Source organism: Prionailurus viverrinus, chromosome A2, assembly GCF_022837055.1.
Source record: "Prionailurus viverrinus isolate Anna chromosome A2, UM_Priviv_1.0, whole genome shotgun sequence".
Taxonomy (NCBI): domain Eukaryota; kingdom Metazoa; phylum Chordata; class Mammalia; order Carnivora; family Felidae; genus Prionailurus; species Prionailurus viverrinus.
Genome location: NC_062562.1, coordinates 78,893,790 through 78,913,446, shown reverse-complemented (window position 1 = coordinate 78,913,446; position 19,657 = coordinate 78,893,790). Strand labels below are relative to the sequence as shown.

The 19,657-nt window shown below is 43.5% G+C and overlaps 1 long non-coding RNA gene and 1 other non-coding gene across 2 annotated transcripts in view; one reads left to right on the top strand and one right to left on the bottom strand.

Moving 5' to 3' along the window:
- The window catches only part of LOC125160546 (uncharacterized), a 170,391-nt gene that overhangs the window by 23,154 nt on the left and 127,580 nt on the right, over window positions 1–19,657 (top strand). The gene's annotated exons all lie outside the window — the stretch shown is intronic.
- Window positions 16,945–17,017, bottom strand: TRNAR-CCU (transfer RNA arginine (anticodon CCU)). Its single transcript has one exon. It is a non-coding gene; the product is annotated as a tRNA-Arg (tRNA).

The following is a 19,657-nucleotide window of genomic DNA, read 5'->3' as shown; positions in this document are numbered from 1 at the left end:
ACAGGACCGCAAACATACCGCACATCACCAAAGGGGCGTAGGGATCTGTGTCGAAATGTTTGAATTTCTCAAGAGGCTTTTTTTTTTTTTTAATTTTAATTTTTTAATTTCAGGTTTGAGGTGGCAGATGGGGAGGGAACTGAAATGGTTTGTTTCTTCTGGTCCTGACAATGCCCCCTCATCCCTTTCCTCTTTGGCTTCTGCCATTGGAAGTAGGAAAGGAGAAAAGGAGTCAGAGCTGATAAAGGAGGGGAAGAGAAAAGGTAGGCTGAAAGAGGGGGTAGTTACGTTCGGAAATTCTGGAAGTGTTTAAATACAAGGTGTTTAAATACAAGGTGGTTGAATTTGAATCTATATAAGGTGCCCCCTCCCCCCGTCAGGTTTGGGAAACCCTCACAGACCGTGAGGGATGAGCCTGACCCTTCCTTAGGGGTGGGCCATGTGGGCAGGAAAGCCTCCGGGAGGAGCGGGCGGCCCTGGGGGCAGACGGCTGCGGACTGCGGCACCTCTGCTCGCCCCCGCCCGGCCCTCCCCCCTCCTCGCACCCCTGCCTCACCCCGCAGCGGGGACAGGTGCGGAGAGGGGAGAGGAAAACGGCGACAGGGGCTCTGGGACCAGGAGAGCACGGTCTGCTCACGTCTAGGGGCTGTCCACGAAGAAGGCAGGCGGAGCGGCCCTCTTGAGGCCGGGACCCGTAGTTTCCTGCGGCTCAGAAGCCACCGCGCGTGGTGGGCACCCCGAGAAGCCGCTGGCGGCAGCAGCAAGACGTCTCCTGGGCTTCGGCTTCGCAGGCAGCGCGGGCAGAGAGGCAGACGGAGCAGGACGAAGGAAATGGCGGATGCCGCGCCGGCGGCCAGGACTTGCGCTGTGCCCACGTGAGTGCCGGGGCTGGGGTGACACCCAGCTCCAGGAGGTTCAAGGCTGGCGCACGTGTGCTTGTCTTCTTGTTACGTTTTCGGCTTGGTGGATCTCTGCAGCCCCTTTAGTGGGAACTGGTGCTTTCCCGTTCAGGAAGGTTCTGTGGGCTGTGAACCGTGTGGCTCTGGCTTTCTATTCACAAAGGTGCTCACTGTTGGGAGAAGGAGCCCTTCTAGGTCCCGCGTGTGGGCCAAGGAGGCAAAATCCTCCTGGGTCTGTTCTGGCGACCCTGCGTCAGGGCTGTTTATGTGGCTGGTAACCTCGTGAGACAGATGATATTTCCCCCTACAACCGACAAAGAGCAGGCTTGCTTGCTATAAAAGCAGTGGATGTCTGAAGCCCAGTGTTCCTGCGCTGTAGCACGCGCACAAACACTGCGTTGGGGGGTGGGGGGTATGGGGGGGATTTCTGGGTTGTCCCATCTGGGTGCTCCCATAGACTGACTGGGGCACGGATATTCATGCTCCGTGCTCGGCTGTGAGTAGTAAAATCTCTGGTCCTTGAACTATCCCGTCTTTGGCAGCTTGCAAGACACAGCCACGGGCCAACTTACTAGCTTGGAAGTAGGGTAAAATTTAATCACAAAGAGGGTGAGCATTTGGTTTTCAGAAATGGATCCAAACAGGGTTTCTATAAAAGCCCTCTCTAGGGATTGATGTGGATCTAAGAAAATAGTGTGCATGCCCCCAAGTTTGCCAATTGTGTAGACAGTGATCTGGCAGCTATAAATGCAGGCGCTTGATTCATACTTTATAAATGTACTTGTTGCACCTGTTACCCAGATCCCCTCCCCGTAGCTTTGGTGTGGTGTCAATTGTAAATATTAAACCGGATTCAAATGCTAACCTGCTGTGTGTTCTCCTGCCCCTAATTTAACTCTCAGCTCCACCTGTAGGCCATGAAAACCACTCCTCTCCTGACCTTTTCCTGTCAGCTGGGGAAGTGTTTCCGTACAAGTGAATTTCTCTCCCTCAGTTCTGAGAGCAAGCTGACCAAAGCATGAAAGTGGATGCCACAGCAGAGCTGATATTTTTGTAGCTGGGGCCTGCATAGCCTAGGGTACATGTTCACAGGCACTGAAACTGCCATGGCGTTGAACTTGTGTCTGAACGGCTTAGCACCAGCCTCTGCCAGGACACTTGCTATCCTCCCCTTCTACCCATGCATTCAACTTGCAAGTGAACTCTGTGAGCCCATTGGATGCGTTGCCTGGGTAGTGCCACTAGATGGGCCTCTAACTATTTAATTTCTAGCAGTATGGATTTGAGGTGGTGGTTTTTACTTAAGAACTCAGGTCCTAGGCTTTACATAATTCAGATTTCAGTACTGTGTGGAAAAACTCCAGAGGTTCATTTCAGATGTCCTGACTCACATATGTGAGTATGTAAAGACAGCTGTAAAATCTAGATTTTGTTGGTGGGGGTGTCTTCTAGTATATTGTTCACCCAGGGGTGGAGTGAGTCCTGTTGGACTTTACTTGCTCAGAAGAGTGTCTTTTTGTACTTTGCTCAAGAATGCCACATGTCCGAATGCTGGCTCTGGTTTGGGGCCACCAGGAAAAGGCCAAGAGAATCACATAAGTCTTGTGCTTTCCCCCTATCCCCCCTCCCCCCATCCCCTTCCAATCTCTGAACCAACGCCAGCAGCCACTCACCTTGAGATTCATTGTTAGAGAAAATGAAAACCTCACCTTGTTTTCTTGGGTTCTGTTTCTCACAGCTGAATGAAATTCCTTAGTGATAAATGAGAAAATTAAGGAAAAGCTTCAAGCAAACAGAAATAGGAGAAGCTTTCATTCCAGGAACATGGAATGATACGTGTGGCTGGGTTGAGGTGTGACCTGTGTCTTATTCTGTGCCCCTGAGCCAGTCACTCTAACCTCAAGACTCAGTTCAAGGCAGGACGACAGTGCTCTGAGACTTCCTACCCCTCCCCACGTTGTGATGTCTTCTGTGTTCTGCCCTGGACTCTAGACCCTGGGTGTAATGAGGACAGAAGATTTTCACTCTCCTTCCCAGAGTTCACAGGCTGGGGAAGTAAGAATTACCTCTCTGATAGGATGGGCACATTTCCAGAAAGAAACATAATTTAGCTTATTTCATGGACACAAGAGCTCAGAATCTGATGACAACTGACCAATCCTTTTTGTGGTAAGGTCAATGGAAATCCAGAAAGCCTTCCTCCAGAAGAGCCCTAGAAACCTACTGTTTCAGGGGCTCAGTCAGTTAAGCGTCTAACTTAAGCTCAGGTCATGGTCTCACAGATCATGAGTTCGAGCCCCATGTCAGACACTGTGCTGACAGTTTGGAGCCTACTTCAGATTCTGTGTCTCCCTCTCTCTCTGCCCCTCCCCTGCTCGCGTGCTCTCTCTCTCTCTCCAAAATAAAATAAACACACACACACACACACACACACACACACAAAAACCTAACTATTTCATTTCAAAATGCCATCTTCTCCCAGGCAAACATGGTGGAAAAGTCCTCCCTGATAACATTGAGGGATTTCAGGCCAGACTTTTATTTTTTTCTGCAGACTGTTTTTGACATTTATTTTAACTCCATTGTGAACTAAAACACTCATATGGAAAAAATATATAGTTTAAATTTTAAAAATCTAAAGTAAACCCCTTATCAGGTTAAGAAATGAGATCCTGTTGGCACCCTGGAACCCTCCTGCATATTCTGCTCAGTGGCCATACTTTTATGGTCATTCACTTTAAAATTTTACTACATAAATGTACATCCACGGACACTTTTATTTTAAAGCCTGTTACTGAAATTTATAGAAATGGATCCATCCAGTATGTGTTCTTTATGTCTGGCTTCTTTTAGCAACCTAATATATGCAAGATGCATTTATGTTGTGCACAGCTGTAGTTGATTCATTGTCACTGTTGTATTTTATTGTATGAATAATCAACTGATTTTTTACAAATGCGTCTAATTACGGGCGATTACTTGTTACCAGTTTGGGGATTTTGTGAATACGTCTTCTCTGAGCATTCTCAACCATGTCTGCCCATACTTAAGTACACAAATTTAAGCAGGGTAGATTCTTTGGATTTGAATTGCCAGGTCACGGGCTATGTTCCTTCAACTTGATTGGATCATGCCAAAGTGATTCTGTCAATTTATGCTCCCACCAGCTGTGTGTGAGAGGTCTTGGGGCTCACATCCTCACCAACCCTTGGAAATGTCACTATTTGTGAGTTTAGTTTCCCTGTTAGTATGCATGGAAATATAATTGTGTGAGAGTGTTTTTTAACCTAATGTTTATTATTAGGCTAACTTAATATTAAACATTTCAAACATAAAGAATAAGAGAACACCCGCATACCTACCAGTAAGTCAATAATTATTAACATTTGGCATATTTGCTCTTTTATCCATATCTATCATCTGTTTTGTGGGTGTGAATTGTATAAAAACAGCAGTTGTGAGGACACTTACTCTTAAATATTTCAACATAAACTCTACTAAGAAAGGGGATATTTTACTATTTAATCACAATAATGAAGAAAATTAATTAATATCATATAACATTTGGTCCACAAATTTCCCCAGCTGATCTGAAAGTGTTTTTTATGGCTAGTTTTTTGAAATCTGGAGCCACTCAAAGTTTATACATCACGTTTGGTTGTTGTATCTTTTGCCTCTTGTATTCATGACCCCAACCTTTTAATTTTTTTTTAATGTTTATTTTTGAGAGAGAGAGAGACAGAATGTGAGTGGGGGAGGGGCAGAGAGAGAGGGAAACACAGAGTCTGAAGCAGGCTCCAGGTTCTAAGTGTCGGCACAGAGCCAGACACGGGGCTTGAACTATGGACTGCAAGATCATGAGCTGAGCTGAAGGTGGAAGCTGAAGTCAGATGCTTAACTGACTGAGCCACCCAGGCGCCCCCATGACCCTGACCTTTTAAAAAGGCTAGGCTAGTTGTCTCGAAGCCCTACATTCTACATTTGTCTGCTGTTTCTTCTTGGTATTTCACCTGCTTTCTGGGATTTCCTATAAACTGGAAGTTAGGGCTGAAGGCTTCACTAGGTTAGGCTTGTTGTGGTTTTGACTCATCTGTTGGATTTGTAAATGAGATTGAGCACCTTTTCGTATGCTTATTGGCCATTTGGATTTCTTCTCTTATGATGTGCCTATTCAAACTCTTGCCTGGTTTTCTACTGTTTTTCTTTTGCTTACTGATTTGTATATATTTTTTAAATTCTAGATATGTGTGGAAATGTCTTCCACACTGGTTTGTCTTTTTACTCTTGTGAAGATGCTTTGAGTAGAAATTCTTAAATTTAATGTCCAACTTATCTTTCTGTGACTTGTAGGAAACTTTCTTGAATTGGGGTCAAAAAGATATTCTTATAGATTAGATCCAATTATGAAAGGCAGCTGAGGGGATAAAGCCCTCCTGGAAGAGTTTTTGTCTCTGTGTGTGAGGCACAGGCCAGGTTTCATCTCCTTTCCACAAAGCTGTTTATTAAAAAGAGTGTCCTGGGGCACCTGGGTGGCTCAGTTGGTTAAGCATCCGACTCTTGGTTTCAGCTCAGGTCATGATCTCATGGTTCATGGGTTTGAGCCCCCTATCAGGCTCTGCACTGACAGTGGTAGCCTGCTTGGGAGTCTCTGTCTCTCCCTCTCTCTCTGCCTCTCCCTTGCTTGCATACACTTGCTCGCGCTCTCTCTCTCTCTCAAAATAAAAGAGTGTCCTTCCCCTAGTACTCCACAGTGCCAAGGGCCCCTATGTGTGAGTCTGTTTGGAAGACTTCCATCCTGTCCACTGGCCTATTTTGCTGTCATTGCACCAGTACTTTTCTTAGTTACTGTAGCTTTATAATGAGTGTTGACATCCAATTGTGCAAGTTTTCCATTGTATTACTTCAAGAATGACTTGGCTAAGATTTTGATATTTTACATAAGAACTGACTGAAACCTGGAGCTTCCCTTTTGAAATGAGTATCACAGGGTTATGATTCTTTCCTGGGTTGTGTTTTTGGAAGTGACTTACCCAGCTTCACAATTGGTCCTTTCTGGGGCTTTCCCATCCATGGCTTAAAATCCGATTTGAACCCAATATTTGGAATTCTTATATTTGTTACATTCTATTTCTTGGAGTAGACTGAAATATAGCAATTGAATCTGAAATAGCTTATAGCCTTTCTAAGAGAAATCACTGGATATTTGGAAGTGGGTGACTGACTGAGAGGTTGTTCTGACCCCTCCTTTGGGGACTACACCCTGGAAACAGAATGAGCTCTGGAGTCAGATTTTTGAATTGTTTTCGAGTATACCATTTACTAGCCTAGAGCACTTACTAGCCAGGCAACCCTGGGCAAGTTAGCAAAACTCTCTGGCCTCAATTTCCTCATCAGTAAAATGGGCTATTAGTATCTACATCATGGATATCGATAGGGATTAAACAAGATCATATGTGAAAAAGGTATGGCATAGAAAAAGTGCTTCGTAAATGTTAGCCATTCTTCTTCTTTTTTTTTTAACGTTTATTTATTATTGAGACAGAGACACAGAGCGCGAGCAGGGGAGGGGTAGAGAGAGGGGGAGACATAGAATCTGAAGTAGGCTCCAGGCTCTGAGCTGTCAGCACAGAGCCTGATGTGGGGCTCGAACTCACCATCTGTGAGATCATGACCTGAGCTGAAGTCAGTTGCCTAACCAATTGAGCCACCCAGACGCCCCTCCATTATCATTCTTGAAAGAAGTTCTTGTTCAAGGGCTTTGAGATTCACCTAGGAAAATGGCAAAACAATATTACTTTTTCATTTCTGAGATGCAGCAAGCTTTACTTGTTGCAGACTAAACGGGGTGTTCCTAATATTGTCATTTACCTCTCAGCAGTGTGGAAGGAAAACAGTTGATTTGTGTCCTTGGCTGAAAAATCACTTAATATACTGGACTCCTTCAGTTCTTTGAATCTAACATTTCCAAGGTCCTGGATATTATGACAGGAGAGAGTCAGAGTCATACCCAGGGTCCTGTTCTAGATCTACTCAACAGCAGTTTTAATTCAGCCTTTGCCTACTTACTGGTGTAATAGAGTTTTTTTTACCACCCTGCAGACCTCTCTCAGGTCAGGGATGTGTGCACATGGCCCCAAGGAGAGTTGGGTTGTTAGGGCTGCTATACATTGCAGGGAGAAAACTACAGTTTATTGGTTGGGGAACCGAAACGAAAGACCCCAGCGTCATGAAGCAAGGAGTTGCTGCCTCTAACAGACTGGGAAGTGACCAGAGAGGGAGGTACCTCCAGAGCACACTGGATGGGAATAAAGGCCCCGGGGAAGAGTAGAGAGATGTGGTCTAGGGAAAGTTGAAGGGCTCGTTGCAGGTACCTCGGGAGATAGTTGGTGTGAGACTAGTCTGCACACCCAGGGGCAGCTGGCCAATTGGCCCAAGCCAGCTGACGGCAGTGTAGAGAAGTGGCTTCTGCTGTCCTGGCCCCATGAAGGCCACCACCACCTCAAAAGCCCTTCTAGAAACAGTGGAAGGTGGGGATATGGGAGGGACAGTCTTAGGTCTGGGACCAGGGCCGAATGGGGCAGGGGCAGGCCACCCTTGTTGTATGGAAATGGAAAGATGTTTGGGATGCACTGTAAAGCGGTTGCAATTACAGATGCATAATTGTACCTGAAGTATGGTCCCATCTAATAATAAATGCATATACGTGTACATGTGTGTTGAAAAGATCTGGGAGGTTACTTCCATGGGATTACAAGTAATTGTTTCTGGGGGCGCCTGGGTGACTCAGTCGGCTAAGTGTCTGATTTTGGCTCAGGTCATGATCTCACAGTTTGTGGGTTGACTCTCAGAGTCTGGAGCCTGCTTCAGATTCTGTGTCTCCTCTCTCTCTGCCCCTCCCCCACTTGCACTCACTCTCTCTCAAAAATAAACATTAAAAAAATTAAAAATATTTCTGGGTGAAATTACTGTTTTCTTAATGTGTCTATTTCCATGTTTATATATCTGCAGATTTTTCTGATTAAAGGAGTTTTTGTATTTTGTAGCTAGAATAAAAAAAGGGAACATAACTGAAATTTTCTGCTTTCACCTAACTAGTTGGGTAGGTGGGTTGGGTTAGGGGGATCTAGGGGGAGGGAAGTGAATTTGTGAATTATCATTAGAATTGTCATTTATGATCAATTCTTACTCATAAGAATTGTGATATGATACTTACAGAATAAGTATCATACACTTATACACCTATAACATGTAACCCTCCACATGTTGGTGACTAACCAGTTGCTAAAATGTGAGGTTCCTTCCAGATTGGGGGCAGGACTGAGAGATTCCCTTGGTTCCCCACTCAAAGGTTCCGGTTAAGGTTATTTCCATGGCACCATGGGGAAAAACAAATCAGAAGCCTGTCTGGATTGGAGCTAGGCAAGAGGGCATTTTTCTTTCTCAGTTTCCTCAGTGTCTGGCAATGACATTCACATAGCCTTGGTCAGGACTGGCTCCTGCAGCTTGCAGCGGGGGGTCATTGTCGGTACCTTGAGAACATTAGGGATTTATTCTCTCAAGTACCAGAAGGACGAAGGAGTCCAGGACTGGTATGGTGTCTCCTGAAGGTCATTGTACCCAGGGTCCTCCTGTCTCTGCCCTGCCACTCCTGGTAGGTGGCTCTTAGCACTGAGCTCACAAGACGAGGCTGGACCTTCAGCCGTTGTGTCCTTGTTACAGCTGCAATTGGAGGAAAGGTGGAGATGTGCCTTCCAAGAAGCCTCACCTAGGGCTTGCCTTCCTCTTGGGTGGCACTCAGTCTGCGCAAGAAGCTCTGGATATAGTTCATCTTTATTTTTATTCTTTTTAAAAATATATTTATGTGTTTATGTATTTACTCACGCATGCATGTATCTGGACAAAGTCCGGCACACTGCCTGAGAAAGGGCCCCGGGCAGGCAACAAAGCAGTCTGTATCTAAAAGCTCTGCCTTTTTTTTTGCTGTGAAGTCCATATGTGCTCCAAAGAATTCACGATGAGACTGGGATTTTGAAAAATTGGAAAACCAAAGGCCGTAAAAATCTCCCACGGGAAGGGGCGCCTGGGTGGCGCAGTCGGTTAAGCGTCCGACTTCAGCCAGGTCACGATCTCGCGGTCCGTGAGTTCGAGCCCCGCGTCAGGCTCTGGGCTGATGGCTCAGAGCCTGGAGCCTGTTTCCGATTCTGTGTCTCCCTCTCTCTCTGCTCCTCCCCCGTTCATGCTCTGTCTCACTCTGTCCAAAAAAAAAAAAAACAAAAAAAAAAAAAACAAAAAAACACGTTGGAAAAAAAAATAAAAATTAAAAAAAAAAAGATCTCCCACGGGAAGGTCTGCTCAACAAGATGGCTCTTTGGCAGCAGTCGGTTAGTCAGGATCTTGTCCAGTTCACCGCAGGGGCCCAGCACAGCAGATCCGCCTTTGGGTGGCAGGGCGCAGGGGGTCTCAATACGGCTGATCCATGGAAAGCCAGCACAGGAGCAGAAGGTTCTTACTTGTCACCCCCTGTATTTCCCTCTCTCCCTGTACGGTGGGGCCCACTGGTGTTCTTTTGACAGTCATTAAAATCACAGACGTGCTTGGCATTGGATTTTTCAGAGGGAACCTGTACCTTTCTGAGGACCGGGAGGTCTGTGAGCAGTGAGACCCAGTGGCCCCAGATGGGCTTTTTGTAAGACAAATGCTTAGAGTGAGTGTCATGGAATTTCCTTTTTAAACATGTGCTCAAAAGTTTGGAATAAAATTTGTGCTAATAAGTTATCTGGGCCTGAAATAAGGATGGTCTTTTTCAAAAGCTGAGTGGGTCAGGCGTTCACTAGAAAGGACTGCTGACTGGAAGTGGGTAAGGCAGGCAGCAGTTCACAGAAGAGACCCTAAGGCTGCCTCAAAAACTGGCCCTGTTCTCAAAGAACAAAGAGGAAATTGTCTCTCGGAGGAATTCCTGGTGAGAAATGGTATTCAGAAATAATGTGGTTTTCCAGGAGGCTGATTGTGTGTCAGGAGAAAGGTTGCTTCTGGGTGTTTTATTAAAGGAACTGGAGCCTTCTGTCTCACTACCCCCACCCCCTGCAGTCTGAACTTTAGACAAGTGCAGATCCCACTAAGGCTGTGGTCTCTCTGAGATCCAAGAGACTTGCAGAGCATTCTAGCTTTGCTTATTCTCTAATTCTGGAAACCTGCTTTGAAATAGGAGCTCTTCCTCGTTCCACCTGCCCTGACTCAGCCCAGAAATGCATCCTGGAGCCCTGCTGCAGATGGCTACCCTTCCCTTGGCTCTCTGCTGCCCTCTGCTGGAATGGTGCTGCCGCCACCACTAGGATTTGTCGCCAAAGCTTTCTAGGGCTCCTGGCCAATTCTTGATACTTGCAGAGATGCTGACAAGCAAGTTGCAGACTTCAATGACTTGTAACTGAATACTAAGTTACAATCAATGCTGTATTATCACAGAATGAGCAACATGACTGTAGTAACAAGCAGTTGATGAAGATAGTTAATTATCAACCAAGAAAGAAAAGACAAATTTCTTATACTTAGAGGGAAATAAATGCCTATCGATGGCTATACTGTCTTAAGATATTGTGCTCATCTTTTATGCATACAATGAGTTAGACAGTTTTTCTCTGCAGTGAGTTTATAACTGTATCATCCAGGGAAAGTAATTATAAAATAAGAAGGATCAAGGTAAACCCCACAAAGAGAGTAGCAAATAGCAGTGGGGCTCTGATGAGAAAGAGTTCCGATTCAGTTAGAGATCAGGGGAGGTCTCAGAAAAGTAGAGAATGCAGCTGTCTGTGAGGAAGTCTGAGTATTCCATCCAGGGAACAGCAGGAACAAGATCTAGGATGGAGGGAAGAAGAGAGATGGCATTTGGAATTGGGGAATGGTCAAGTGTGTGTGCAGAGATTAGCGCATATATGGCCTGGCGGGGGAAGCTGGGGAAGACAGGTAGGAATTTAGTTCTTTTTCCCTTTTATCCTACATTCTGGTACCGTTTTAGAAGTTACTTACTGTTATTCTGTGTGTGTGTGTGTGTGTGTGTGTGTGTGTGTACGTATAAATACATATACATATGTATATATATACACACAAGTATAAGAGATCCATATGTATATCTGTACTCATGTTCATAAAAAGAATGGTATTTGGTTGCTTTCGTTGGGTTTCGTGGAGACTAATACTGAGATCTATTAAATGTTTCGCATGAAATTGGATTAATAAGGACTGTGGTACAGTAATAACTTGAGGGATGAATCATTCCCCCCCACCTTTTTCATTTTTTTAAATGTAGAATAATACCAGATATGAAGACTACACAAAAGTGAACATCTAAGTGTGTAATTTTAGATCTTGTAGTTTAGCAGTGCCCCCCACTCCCAGCCTTTTCAAAATGATTGATATTTCCTTCAAGTCACTCTTAATCTACAGGTTCCCCCTCCATGCTTTTATTTTCCTTAAAATTTATTGGTAGCCTGGGGCAACTTGACCTGTGATTGGGATCTTGTGTTTGTGTGTACATGTCACCTTCTGTGTTCCTCTGAGCTCTGTGTTTCCTGCAGATTGGAAGCCAAAACACACTTGGTTTGAACCTTTTTGGCAAGATGCTAGGTGAAGAGACTTCTTTTGTCTCATAACCTCTGACGGTGATGTTGGCAGCCATTGATTCTCAATGTCCAGATCCACCAATTCACTGGGCTTTGAGAAATGGTGATATTCTGAAACTATCATTTCTTTTCATTTAACTTATTAGTTAGACTATATTTTTAAGGAGATGCTTTCCCATGGCAGTAGTTCTTTAGAGGAAGGTAATGCTAACATCCTATGCAATTTTGGGTTACTCAAAGTCTCCTAAGCCTAGACTCTTAGCAGTCAGCTCTCTCAGGACTTTACAAAGCCCAAGGTGGCCCCAGAGACATTGGCCCACTTGTTATGGCATTGTGCACTTGTAAACCCAGAATCAAGGGGCCCTTACCCTCCCTGGTGATCCACTCTCCATGGAGTGAAATGGCTGTTTCTGTTCATACAGCAGACTAGATGGTCTGAGTCATCTTCCAGTTGAAAAACACCAAAATGCTGGGGCGCCTGGGTGGCGCAGTCGTTTAAGCATCTGACTTCAGCCAGGTCACGATCTCGCGGTCCAGGAGTTCGAGCCCCACGTCAGGCTCTGGGCTGATGGCTCAGAGCCTGGAGCCTGTTTCCGATTCTGTGTCTCCCTCTCTCTCTGCCCCTCCCCCGTTCATGCTCTGTCTCTCTCTGTCCCAAAAATAAATAAACGTTGAAAAAAAAAATTTAAAAAAAATAAAAAAAAGAAAAACACCAAAATGCTAGGTAAATGTTTTAAAAATGTATTGTTAAGCTTCTGTAAAATCTGCAGAGATCAAAAAAGAATAAAAGGAAAGCTGGAATCTTGTAAGGTATGTGAATGACAAAGCTGGCTTCTGCACAGAGGGTTTCTGCTGAAATACGGAGACCATGAGCTTCCTCTTTGATAGTTGCAGGGAGCTTAGGGGGTAGGAGAGAAGAGTAGGCCATGCCCAGGGGGGGAGTTTATGAGGGGACCCTTCTGCATAAGGACAGGGATCCAACAGGCTGCAGTCTGAGTGAAGCATGAGTGAGAAGTAAACCCAATGTGCTGCAGAGGACAGCAAGGAGACTTGACTATTGCAGCCTTGACACCAGATGGAAGGGAATAAAAACTCTTCTCTGAGAATCTGCTATGACAAGCTGGCTCTCTTAGTTGTGGTCCAAATTTATGTAACCTGTGTGGCTAAAAAAAAAACCCCCCAAAACCTCAAAGAGATCATTAAATTTAGAATGGCTGTCAGTTCATAGTACCTCCAGGGAAATGGCAGAATCAAACATCAACCTTTTTTTGGAAGAATGCAACCTCAGCAGCAGCTTCAGAGACTCCCTGTAGAGAATTTCCTCACTTCCAAGTGAGCAAGTAGTTTCAGATAAAAAATTTTAAGTGGGGGGTGGGTGGGAATGAGGCACATGACTGAGGCCCACTTGAAATGATAGATAACAGAAATAGACCCTAAAGACGTTGGATATTGGAATTATCAGATGCTAGCTATATATATGGACATATTTAATGTGTTTAAAGAAAAGCTTGAAAATATGATTGGAAAAGACTGCCAAGGAATGTCTAAGTCAATTTGAAGAAATAGAATTTTTAGCAATAAAGTATTAACTGAACATAAAAATCCCAAGGATGGTTTAAATATCAGATTTTAGGTGAAGCTGAAGAGAGAAACGGTGAACTAGAAAATCAGTTCAGAGAATTATCCATAATACAGATCAGAAGGGCAAAGACACAAGAAATGAGAGAGGTACAAAGACTTAGAGAGGATCTAACAGACCCTCCCCAGAATTCTAGAAGGAGACATGCCAGTGAGGGTGACATTCAAAGAGACAATGGCTGAGAATTTTCCAGATCGGACAGAAGCAACCAATCTTCATATTCAGGAAGTCTAAGAAATCTCCAGTAGCACAGATAAAAAGAAATTTACCAACATACCTCAGAGGCAAACCATAGAGCATCAGTATGAAGAGGAGAGCTTAAAAATAGCTATATTAAAAAGGAACAGCAATTAGAGAAGCTGGATTCTTAACAGCAAAAATGGAAGCCAGAAGACAATGGCATAATAGCTTCAGCTTGCTAAGAGAAAATTCAAACTAGAATTCTATACTCAGAATATTTCTCAGGGAGCCTGGGTGGCTCAGTCGGTTAGGCGTCTGACTTTGGCTCAGGTCATGATCTCACGGCTCGTGAGTTCGGGCCCTGTGTCGGGCTTTGTGCTGACAGCTTGGAGCCTGGAGCCTGCTTTGGATTCTGTGTCTCCCTCTCTCTCTGCCCCTCCCCCCCCCCCCCCCCCCCCCGCTTGTGCTCTGTCTCTTTCTGTCTCTCAAAAATGAATAAATGTAAAAAAAAAAAAAAGATAACATCAGACTGGATTAAAAGTAAATAACATACTGTTAAACGAGGCATCATGACCCAAAAAGCTGCAGAGAGGATAGAGAAGCTGGTTACTGCATAAAGATTAAAGGTCTAGTTCACTGGGAAGTTATAATTTTAAACATGCTTGTGCCCGATAACACTGCATCACACTATTTAAAAAAAACAGCAAATCCACCAGGAGAAAGAGATGAATCCATCAAGATAGTGAAAGATTCTGCCATCTCCCTTTCCGTTAAATTTTGGATCCAGGGGCGCCTGGGTGGTGCAGTCGGTTAAGCGTCCAACTTCAGCCAGGTCACGATCTCGCGGTCCGTGAGTTCGAGCCCCGCGTCAGATTCTGGGCTGATGGCTCAGAGCCTGGAGCCTGTTTCTGATTCTGTGTCTCCCTCTCTCTCTGCCCCTCCCCCGTTCGTGCTCTGTCTCTCTCTGTCCCAAAAATAAATAAACATTGAAAAAAAAAATTAAAAAAAAAATTTTGGATCCAGAAGACAAAAATCCGTGAGAGAGAGATTTGAATAGCACAATTAGCAAGCACCGGAAGAAGCATGTATGAACAATTGGAGAGTACCTGGTTTTTTTTTTTTAGAACACACAATTTTTTTTTTCTTTTCTTTTTTTTTTTTTTAATTTTTTTTAACATTTATTTATTTTTGAGACAGAGAGACAGAGCATGAACGGGGGAGGGGCAGAGAGAGAGGGAGACACAGAATCGGAAGCAGGCTCCAGGCTCCGAGCCATCAGCCCGGAGCCCGACGCGGGGCTGGAACTCACAGACCGCGAGATCGTGACCTGAGCCGAAGTCGGACGCTCAACCGACTGAGCCACCCAGGCGCCCCTAGAACACACAATTTAATAAAATTGTCTACATGCTAGATCACAAATCTAGCTTTTACAAATTTCAAAGTTTCAGTATCCTATAGAATACACTTGCTGATGATCCAATTGTGGATCTAAATAGCAAACACTAGAAAATTATCACTCAGCATTCAGTGACTCAAAGATCTCTAGATGTTTTAGGCAGAAAAGGAATTGATTCTGGGAATTAGATGATTAGTCTCTTATAGTCAGCATAAGGATGGGTCTTTTTAAAAATCCAGTCACTGTGTTTTTTTGGTTGGAGGATTTAGTCCATTACATTTAAAGTAATTATTGATAGTTATGTACTTATTGCCAACTTGTTAATTGCTTTCTGGTTTCTTTCTGTTCCTTTCTTTTGCTTTCATCTCTTGTGTCTCTTGTGTGTTGACTCTCTTTACTTGGATTCCTTTCTCTTTATGTATTTATTTTTGTCATTATTATAGGTTTTTGGTTTGTGGATACCATGAGGTTCATATGTAACACCTTATGTATACAGCAGTGTATTTTAAGTTCATAGTTGCTTCAATTTAAACACATTCTAAAAGTACCACATTTTTTACCTCCTCACCCATGTTTTATGTATTTGATGTCCTACTTAAAATTTTTAATGTTGTATATCCCTTACCTAACTAATGTAGATGTAGTTTGTTTTACTGTTTTTGTCTTTTAACCTTCATACTACCTTTATTAGTGATTGGTATACTACCTTTACTGTATGATTGCTTTTTAAAATGTTTATTTTTGAGGGGTGCCTGGGTGGTTCAGTCTGTGCTGACAGCTCAGAGCCAGGAGCCTGCTTCAGATTCTGTGTCTCCCTCTCTCTCTGCTCCTTCCCCACTCGTGCTCTGTCTCTGTCTCAAAAATAAATATAAACATTAGAAAAAATTATTAAAATGTTTATTTTTGAAAGAGAAAGAGACTGTGAGCAGAGATCGGCAGGGATGGGCAGAGAGAGAGGGGGACAGAGGATCTGAAGCAGCTCTGCGCTGACAGCAGAGAGCCTGATGCAAGTCCTTGAACTCACAAATCGTGAGATCACGACCTGAGCTGAAGTTGGATGCTTAACTGACTGAGCCACCCAGGTGCCCCTATGATTGGTTTTAATAAGGAAACTTTCTCTTGGTTAAGTTTCTTCTAGTCATGTTTTTTCTTTTTTGCTTAAGGAGTCTCTTTAACATTTCTTGTAAGGCTAGTTTAGTGGTGGTGAACTCCTTTAACTTTTGTTTGTCTAAGGAGATTTTTTCTCTCTTCTTCAATTCTGAATGATAACCTTGCCAGGTAGAGTTCTCTATGATTCCTGGACCTGGATGTCTGTTTTCTTCCCCAGATTGGGGAAGTTTGCAGCTATTCCTTTTTCCAATAATTTTCCTGCTTTGTTCTCTCTTTTCCTTCTGGGGTCCTTACAGTGAGAATGTTAGTATGCTCAATGTTGTCACAGAGGTCCCTTAACTTAACCTCACTTTTAAAAATCTTTTTTTTCTTTTTGCTGTTCAGTTTGAATGATTTCTGCTACCATGTCTTTCAAATAGCTGATCCGTTCTTCTACATCTTCTAATCTGCTATTGATTCCCTGTAGCATAGTTTTCATTTTAGTTATTTTTCAGCACTGATTGGTTCTTTCTTATATTTTCTGTCTTTGCTGAAGTTCTGAGTCTATCCATTCTTCTCCCATCTTTATGAGCATCTTTATGACCATTACTTTGAACTCTTTATCAGATAGATTGCTTATCTCTGTTTCACTTAGTTCTGTTTCAAGGTTTTGTCTTGTTCTTTCATTTGGAACCTATTCCTCAGTCTCCTTTGTCTCTGTTTCCCGCCCCGCTCCCCCCCATGTATGTTTCAGCCTAAAGGGCTCCCTTTAACATTTCTCGTAAAACCAGTCTAGTGCTGATGAACTCCATCAGCTTTTGCTTGTCTCTAAAGTTCTTTGTCTGCCCCTCAGTTCTGAAGGATGACTTTGCAAAGCAGAATAGTCTTGGTTGGCAGTTTTTCTTTTTTAGCACTTTGAATGTATCTTCCTGTTTCCTTCTGGCCTGCAAAGTTTGTGATGAAAAATCTGATGGGGTTGCTCTTGTATGTTATAATTTGTTTTGTTTTGTTTTTTACTGCTTTCAACATTTTTTCCTGACTTTAACTTTTGACCATTTAATGTGTCTTGGGTTTATTTATTTAAATTAGTTAATTAACTTAGGTTTTATTTTTAAGTAATCTCTAAACCCAATGTGGGGCTTGAACCCACAACCCTGAGATCAGGAGTCACATGCTCTACTGACTGAGCCAGCCAGGTGCCCCTTGGGTTGGGTCTTAGATGACTCTTACAGATACTTTCTGGACTTGAATCTGGGTGTCTATTTCTATCCCTAGGAAAGGGAAGACTTTGGCCATTATTTCTTTGAATAATGTTTCTGCATCTTTCTCTCCCATTTCTCTTTCTGGGATTTCCATAACGTGGATATCGGTCTTCTTGATGGTGTCCCAAAAATCCCTTAAGTCACCTTCACTCTCTTTCTTTTTTTATTTTTGTTCCTCTGCTTGGATGAATTCAGTGGTCATGTCCTTGAGTTCACTGATCCATTCTTTCGTTTGATTTCTTCTGTTTAAACCTGCTATTGAACTTTTCAGTTCAGTTATTGCATTCTTCAGCTCCGTGATTTCTGTTTGGTACTTTTAAACTATTTTCTTTGCTGAAATATTTGTATTGTCCATGTATTGTTCCTCTGATTTTGGTGAGCATCTTTATGGCTGTTATTTTGAACTCTTTGTCATATAAATCACTTCTGTCTCCATTAAGATTTGTTTGAGAATTTTATCTTGTTCTTTTGTTTAGAATATATTCCTCTTTTCCTTCATTTCCTTGGACTCAGTGTTGGTTTCTGGGCATTAAATAAAACAGCCACTTCTCCCAGTCTTGACAGAGTGGTCTTGAGTAGGTGATAAACCTCATCAAGGAGCCTGGCTCCTGGTTGTCCTTCATACCTTTGTGATTATCCAAGCTGTCTTCTTTGTTCCTAGTGGCTCCCAGTAGTTGAGGATGTGCCAAGACCCATCAGTGTCCCAAAGAGGGGAGGATCACAGTCAGTACCTAGATTCAGGCCATTTGGAAGCCTTACTGACCTTTAGGCAGCAGCTGGAAAAATATGTAGGTAGGCCCCTTCCAGGGAAGAATTGTGAGGTAAGTATTTTTACTTGCTGCCTTTGCACTGGGCCTGGGCATACAGCTGTGGGAAGGTGCTTCTGAGCCTATTAAGAACTCCTTGCTTGCTATAGTCCTATGGGACTCTTGATGCAAGTCCCATTGGCTCTCGGAGCCAAGTGATCCAGGAGGCTCCTCCTCAGGTGGCAGCAGCAAACACTGGGGCACTAGACGTGTATACAAACTCCTTCCAGGGAACTACTGGTGACTTGGAGTGGGCTAGAGAGAAAAAGCAGGGGAGCTGTCCGTAGACCTCCTTGGTCTCTGCAGAGAAGCTAGCTCCTAGATGTGTGCTAAACTAGAAACCTTACCCTCAGACAGCAGTTACTGAAGTATGCAAATAGACCCGTTTTAGGAAAAGACTGGGAGATGGGCATTTCTGCCTGCTCCCTCTGCTCCGAGCGCTTGGGGGGATATCCATGGCAAGTGCTTGTGCCTGTTTTTATTTGCTTGTTTGCTTACTGTAGTCTTGGGGATCTCATGGATGTAAGCCCTGTTGGCTTTCAGAAGCAGGTGTTTTGGGAGCCTGTCCTTCACACGAGACTCTTAAATTGGGGGCTGTAAATGTAGAGTCTAAACACTTTATTCATCAGAGAGAGCCTGGGAGTTGGGGATTCCCTCCAATTGCATGGCACTGTGCTGCAGTGGGGTTTATGGTGAGACTGTGTCTCAGCCTCTTCTACCCATTTCGTGTGGTATTTTCATTTGCTCAGTGTGTGGCGGCCACTCAGGTGGTTTCTGCCTTTCTCTCGGGGGGATTTGCTCCATGTGCAGTTGTTCATTCAGCGTGTTTGTGGGAGGAGAGGAGCTCAGGAGCCTCCTGTGTTGCCATCTTTGAAGACTGCCTGCGATGATGTTTACTTCTGTTCCACCTTTTAAATCATGTGTAGACGCATCCGGTGGAAGGACTTAATTCACTTTCAGCTGCAAGGGAATCTGACCAATGAACCTTTAACTTTTCAGGCTTTGCAGGATTAGAAGACGACTAGAAAGAGGTTTGGCATGGATGAGAAATGCCAATTTCCCAAGTCCTCCATAACTCATGGGTCAAAGAGAATAAAATCATGATGTGAATTTAAAATTATTCAGTATCGAACAATAAAATATTATCTATCAAAACTTGTGAGGTACAGTGAAAAAGACACTCAGAAATGGAAAGCTTAAATGTTTGTCGGAAAAGATCAACATTAATGATCTAAGATTCTAACTTGAAAACTTTAAGAAATAGCATATCCTACCTAAAGACATATAATAATTGAGAAATAATAGCAGAATTATTGACATAGCAAATAGATACAACAGAGAAGGTAAATAAAACAAAGAATTGGTTCACAACAATAAAATAGATGTCTGGCAAATTTATCCCATATCAGGGAAGAAAAGGGAGATTAAATAAAAGGAATGAAAAGGGAAATAGTACTATAGATGCTGTAGACATTATGGTAGTAAAAGGACATTATAAAAAAACTTTTTGTCAATACGTTTGAAGACTTTGTTTAAATTATTCTAGGGGTGCCTTGGTGACTCAGTCAGTTGAATGTCTGACTCTTGATTTCAGCTCAGGTCATGGTCCCAGGGTCATGGGTTTGAACTCTGTGTCCGGCTCCATGCTGAGCCTGGAGGTTCTCTCCCTCTACCCCTCTTAAGATTCTCTCCCCTTGCCCCTCTCTCCTATTCATGCTCTCTCTCTCTCTCTCTCTACCGAAAAATTATTACATTCACAGAAAAATACAA